We start from the raw sequence: 6593 nt of genomic DNA, 5'->3' as shown, positions 1-6593 counted from the left end.
GTAACCAGCCTGGCTGAGCACTAGACTGGGACTCAATAAACCTGAGTAAACTCAGGGTTCTTCCTGGTTCTGCCACCAGCCTGCTGGATGACCTTGACCAAATTGCTTCACCTCTCTGTGCCTCTGTTTCTCAATTTATAAAATGGGGATATTGATACTGACCTCCCTTTGAGACCTATTTATGAAAGAGCTGGGTATTATTAATAAAGCCAGTTTGGTCAAAGTACCATCCCTACTTTTCCCTCTTGATTATAGGCCATGGTCTGACCTTTCTCTATAGTCCCCATGGGCTGCATGTGGTTCTGCTGTGGAAAGGGGAGAGAGCATTTGAGGTCATCCCTTACATGCTGCAATCTCTGCTTTGCCAGGGCTCCCTTGCCAGCAAGCACTACTAGTTTGGTCATTGTTGATTTTTTGGAGTGTGGGCTCCTAAGGAGCCATATAGCAGCTGGGAATGGAGAGAAATTATAGCAGTGCTCTGCCCTTGAAATGGCCATTCCCAGCCCAGCACTGTGTTGGGGATGGGAAGCAGTTGGCACAAGAGCTATCTATGCCAACTTTATGGGGAATTCTCAGCTAGCTAGCTACAGCCAGATTCCAGCTCCCATGCACTACCTGAGAGTAAGAATCTGGCTCCACTTATTGCACCCCAGAGGAGTGACTACAATAAAGCCTTCACACTGAGCTTTCTTTTTGTGTAGGCTTTGATTAATTTTAAGAGCACATGGCAATATGAAGGGACATGACTGGTAAAGACATGGCTATAGAATAATCCAGGGGCAGTTGGAGAATTCTGACTGGCTCTTACGGATGTTGTGCAGCTTCTAGGTGTATAATTTCATGAGTCTATTTTCCTTATTTTTAGATATGTTTCATTTCCTAATCGCAACAAAACCCTCCAGGCTGTACGTTTGAAGAGGATTACTGCATGTCTCAGATGGTAAAGTCACCCCCGTTGGCCTTATGCCTTATAACACCACCTGAGGCATGGTATAATCATCCAGCAATGCACTGCTTGTCAAGTCGTATTGCTTACACAAAACATGCTGTGTTTTACCCATTATGAGCAAATTTCCTTTAGCGAGATCAACGGTGCTCTAAGACACTGCACTCAGAAGCAAAATCTTTTCTCACACTGGAAGCGTGAAGCCAAAGCTCCTTTCAATACATAACATTTTTAAACAAGGTCAAAACTTATGTCATGGAGCTAGTTTCAACAGGACCATAGCAACATAGAATTGCCTTGGCCAATCAGAAGTCACCTACGGGGACGCTCTGGTTGCGATCAATTAACCATGCAGGGTTCTGTTGTGTCTTCAAGGTACAGTCCCACACTGGAGGCGATATGGAGGCACAATCTCCAGTAAGATGCCTGGAAGGCATTATTCCTGAAACTAGCACAATGCCTCCCAGGGCTCCAGGGAGCACAGAAAAAGTGCAGCCATTGTGTATCTGTTCCCATCTCTACCCAGTTGGTTGAGTGCAAAGGGAAGGTGAGGGCCCCAAAGGCCTGCAGCTGTGCCTGCCCATTGTGCAAGGGCCCAAGGGAAAGGAGGATCCTTTCAAGCTCCTTCTTCCCCCTCATTGCACATCTGGGTGGGACCTAATCCAGCCCTCTGTGTGCCAGAGCTAGCACACTGACTGGCTAACTATGTGTTGGTTTCAATCCAAACAATGTGTACAGTCACAGCACTGATCAGCTACCTGCCCTCAGAGCTGACCATAAATATGCACACAAACACTCAGCCTGATCCCATAAGGTGCTTCTGGGGCAAGTAGCCGTTTGACTCCTTTTCTGTGTACATGCCTTTCGAGGAGAGATGTCTCTGCTTTTGCACTGTGGGTGGGCAATGCTGTGAGGCATTTCAAGGTGGCTGCTCTTTCATACGGAGAGACTCACACCATGCTCTCTCCTGGAGAACTTGCATTCGTTCTTTCTTGCCTGGTTGTTTTTCCTTAACACAAAAAGCCATTCAGAGTGAAATTTCATATAGTTCTTTGTATGTAGAAGACAGACCATGCTGTAGACCCTCCACTGACACTGAAGTGAGGATCAGGCCTATTGTTTTAAACCCAGTTATGTCCAAATACCATGTTGTCATTAGATAAATAATTCAGGATGATAATATTATTCATTATTCTGTGATACTGTATCCAAGGTATAAATGCCTCAGCTTTCAGTACTGAAGCTTTAATAGCCCAGGTTACAGTCATTATCTTGTAAACAGGAAGCATCCTCTAGTCACTTTCAGAGTATTTCCATCCTTTTCACAGCACACCTAAGGAAGGTGGATGTAACCTCTGCTGCAGAGACTGTCAGCATAGGAAGCCATCTTGTAGTAATTGCCCACTCAAAAGCCTCATTGAATTTAATGGGAATTTTGAGTAGCAAGGAATATGGGGCCAGGGTGAAATTGCCCAAAAAGAAATTTGGACTTGGAATAAGAGGTGGGAGAGCACAAATATCGTCTGAACTCCCTCCCCATCCTGCTCTGAATCTGTTCTGCTGCCAGTGGTGATGATGCCTACAGCAGTAAAGAGAGGAGGGAACAGCAGGACCTTTATTCTGTCTGCCTACAAACAGAGAAAGAAAAGAGGAGATTTTTCCTTCTACTAGAGCCCCTGAGCTCCATTACAAAGAGCTAGAGGATTAGACCCCCCATCTCTAAAGCCTGCACTAGCTAACATTCCCCACATCACCACCAAGAGTCTATGTAAACCCTAGCCAAGGACCATTGTGGCTATTAGGCACTGCAGGAAGTCCCCCCCAAGTGGTCCAGAGTGACACCACCCTGCGGCCCTCTGATTGGCCGTGTACACTGTGTAACACTGGAAGCTGGCCCAGGAAGTTATTTAAGCACCCACATAGATTTTTGGCTTGTTGTGACTCCAGACCACACCTTGCATCTGATACCCAGTCTCTGACCCCAGCCTGCCTCCCACCCTGATTCTTGCCTCCTGATTCCAGCCTGATATTATCTCTGACCCTGACTCTTGCTTATCAATCCCAGCTCTGGTGGTTGCTCTGGTCCCTGCTCGCTGACTATCACTTGGTGGCTTTCCTTGACTGGTGGACACCAGCCCAGCTGTGACTGCTAAGCCAGACCACTTTATGCCCCAGTTCCTTACATACAGGAACCATTAACTCCCTGCAGACAGCTGGGGGGAAATTCCCTCAGGGGCATAGGCAGTGCATGGGACAGCTTATGGTTACACAGGCCTCCCTGCAAGCTGCAGCACAGCAGGCGATCCAGGAGTGGGACCAGGGGCAGTAAAGAAGTCCCCAAAACGGATGCCCCTATGGGAATTCTGGGTTGCTCTGAGCTGTGGAGTAGCCCATATGTAGCCTTAAATAACAGTCTCTGGCTACGCTAACTTATGCTGAGAACAGACTGCATCGGTCCCTGGAGCTGCCAGAATCCTGAGACTCACAGGATGGCATAAAGCTGCTGTAGCTCCCCTAACAGTCCCCTCCCATCCCTGGGCTGTATTTTTCTGTGCTCTGCCTCCTAGAGACACTGTACAGAACTGCACCCAAGGCATCCTATAGCTGTTACCGTGTCCATCCAGGTGCCCTCACATACTCTCAACCCCCACCCCACCTGCTGGGGGAAATTTTGCTCCTTTGTGTTCTCTCTTTCTTGGCTCTCAAGTGCTTGCTTCTCCCCTTCTGAATCCCCTGGGAGATGAAGCTGCTGGATGGCAGAAGGCAGCAGGCCATCCCTGCGGTGAGATGTGCATCCCAGTTCTCCCTTCCTTAGAGCCAGAGCTGCTGAGGGAGGCTTCTCCGCACCCCATCACCTCTTGATTATTCCTCTTGTTTTTAGCCTCACATTCTGCTAATTCGATGTTCACTGGTTTGTTTACATTAGAAATGCCCTATCTGGAAGCAGAGAGCAAGGGAAACAGTTTATATTAGGGAAATGGAGGCAGTATGTTTTCCAGGTTTTTCCTTGGCTATTCTTTGCTACGCTCTGCGTTGGGGCCTTTGCAGAGGGTAAGGTTATTTTAGCAGTCCTTCAGAGTGGCAGAGATTTTCTCTAGCGATTAGAAAGAGATTCATTAAAAATATCCCAAAAAATAGATACACCTTGCACACAGGGCCAGGCTGTTTCTTCACATCTTCATTATGAGCCTGATCCAAGGGCCACTGAAGTTAACAGAAGAGCCTCTACTGACGTCAGTGGACACTGGATCAGACCCTGTTTTAGAGCCAGCTTGTGTAAACTGCACCTTCTGCTGACTGAGAAACAGTGCATACCTGCACCTGAATGGTCTCAGCTGCCTTGCATATCCTTCTGGTCTGATTCTCTATATCTGGGGTTCTCAACCCTTGGACTGCTGGCTGCTGTATATTGGCAATGGGTCAAGTTGCTGGTATAGTGCTGGTGGGGGTTGCTGATGCTGTAAAAGAGCTAGCTGCTAGGGGGCTGGCAGTGGGGGCTGAATGGAGGCCAGTGCTAAGTTGGAGCTGGTGTGTGAGGTGGTTATTGGTAACAGCATGGAGCTGTGGGCTGGAAGTTCTAGACAATGACTGAGTTGGTCCAATATTAATCCCAATTTAGAATTTTTGTGGAAAGGATATTTTGTCAAAGTTTTGAAATTCTCTGAGCCACTCTCACCACAGTCTACCCAAGGTGGGCAGCTTCAACACATTTCTGGGCCACACCCCGATACATTAGGCTATACTGCTCCACACACAAAGTGCAGAGAGCAGTCTGTAATGACTGCAAAATTCATACTTCTATTAATATGTGCCTATACCCTCTCTCCTCCCCCAATCTCCTTGTTCCACTGCGGGAGGGGAGGGAGAGAGGAGAAGAAGACAACCAATGCCCATGATGTGATATAGGGCTCTTAAAATAGGGAAATGATTGTGGCATATCCATAAACGATTTTCTTTTGAAGCCAAAGAAAGGGCAGTTTAACTAATCTCTCCTTCTCCATGTGCAAGGTGGACAAAAAACAACAAAGCAAAACAGAAAAACAACCCTCCAACAGACAATTGAGACAGTTGGACAGATGTTAGCTGAGCACACTTTACCAGATGAAGGCGGCTTTGCAAAGGACTTTAACTCACAGAGTCCTAAGCATTCAGTGTAAAAGGTTGCCAGGCTTGTTGTGACCTGTTCCAGGTGTGTAAGTGATGCCCTGCTTTATACCTTTCACAGCTCAAAGCCCGAGGCTTAGGGGCGAGCGGGGAGGAGAAGAGAGAGGGAGAGGTTAGTGTGCTCAAATTAAATGGAGCAGAAAGAGAGAGCTGGAATCCACACTGCCTCAGGCCCCTCTACTGAACAGGTTCAACCTGATACCAGGACAGCAGAGGCACTGGGAGAAGCCAGAGTGATCTTCCGATATCTAGACTGCAGTGTTGTGCTAATATTCAAGAGCATGCAGAGGGAGGCTCAGGAAATCAAGTTTGAGAAGCCAGCATTAAATTAATAAGGAACTGATAAAAGGGAGATTGGGGGTGGGAGAGCATTTCAAATGAAGGGACAAATTCACTCTTAATAAGGCTCAGCGGCTAATGAAACCTGCCAGGGGCCAGCCCAGAATAGGGGAATCACAAAAGTGGCAAAAGACATCTATTATTAGTATTATTATTTATTTGTATTGAAGTAGGCTCTAGGAGCCCCAACAAGGGCCAGAACCCTGCTGAGCTAGGATCTGTACAAATACAGAACAAAAAGATGGTTCCTGCCCCAGAGAGTTTACAATCTAAGTGTTAGCTTTCCCCCCCACCCCCATCCCACCCTTGGGTCCTCTGCTAAAATGATCTTGGATGTGGTGATGACTTGGCCTCCATATCTTTACTTTCAGGATGCACAATAATACACCATTGCAATAAGGGTTAGCCAAAAACAGGATTTAGAGAGATCCGCTCTAGGGAGGATCCTTGGGCTTTCTTCCTCCCAGAAAGCTTTAGATAATCAATGGGGGAAATAGAAAAGTCTTTGCCACTTTCTTTTTTTTTTCAATGAGACTTGTACACAGTCCACAGCTTTCCATACGCCCCTGTAGATTTAGGACTCACTTCATCTCTGAGCATATCCAGCAAGCAAAAGGATTATTTGCTCTTTTCTGAATCTAGTTCCTGAGGAAAGAGAACACAACATTTCCCCGTCCTTTTTTATTTCAAGAATTAGAGTCAGGGCTAGAGTGAAGAATTCTGGTCCTTTGGGGAGAATACATTTGTATTTGTCTCAAAGAGGAAAATTATTATCACTTTTTACCATTTAATATGTGGTGCTAGCCTCATTCATGATGTCATCCTATTTTGCAGCTACAATTCCCATTGGTTTGGATGAGATGCTCCTCTCTGCACTCCAAGAATGAATGTTAAGTGAATAAGATGATCTTAATATCTGGTGCTGTGTCTCAGCAAGGTGCAGGGTAGCAAACTGGTGGCGGGTGTATTCTAGTGAGTTAAGTAGTGACACCCATAGAATTCAGTCCCCATTATAGCTCTGTTTTGGTCCGTTGCTTAATTGCAATGTTTTAGGATTGTTATTCCTTGTTGTCTCCACTCACTGTGAAATTGCAAATTGACATCCTGCTTCTGGTCCTACAACCAGGCTGTGTCCTCTCAAAAG

Source organism: Mauremys reevesii, linkage group 4 (genome assembly GCF_016161935.1).
Source record: "Mauremys reevesii isolate NIE-2019 linkage group 4, ASM1616193v1, whole genome shotgun sequence".
Taxonomy (NCBI): domain Eukaryota; kingdom Metazoa; phylum Chordata; order Testudines; family Geoemydidae; genus Mauremys; species Mauremys reevesii.
Note: the sequence above shows the minus strand (reverse complement) of the source record.